Below are 351 nucleotides of genomic sequence, written 5' to 3' on the forward strand. Positions count from 1 at the left end.
TGCAGGACAACGGGAGATAGCCGATAATATAATATGATATTTGATATTATATTTATATATGTAAATTGATTTATACAGTACTATTTACAAAAACATTTTCATTAAATTTGTGCTGTTAAAATTGATTCTTAAATCTCAAGGTAAAATAATATCGTAATGGATAGATGGCTAAAAATATCATAAAATTTGTGCCACAATATCTAATGTTAGATTAAGTAATGATAGTTGGCTAATAATCTAACCTTTTTTTTTGAACAATTTCTTAGGGTCATCAGAGTTTATGATATCCACAGAGATAATTAAATTCACCTTCACATCCATTTGGCTCAACACTCGTTTTGCCTCAGAAAT

Source organism: Arachis duranensis, chromosome 2, assembly GCF_000817695.3.
Source record: "Arachis duranensis cultivar V14167 chromosome 2, aradu.V14167.gnm2.J7QH, whole genome shotgun sequence".
Classification (NCBI taxonomy): domain Eukaryota; kingdom Viridiplantae; phylum Streptophyta; class Magnoliopsida; order Fabales; family Fabaceae; genus Arachis; species Arachis duranensis.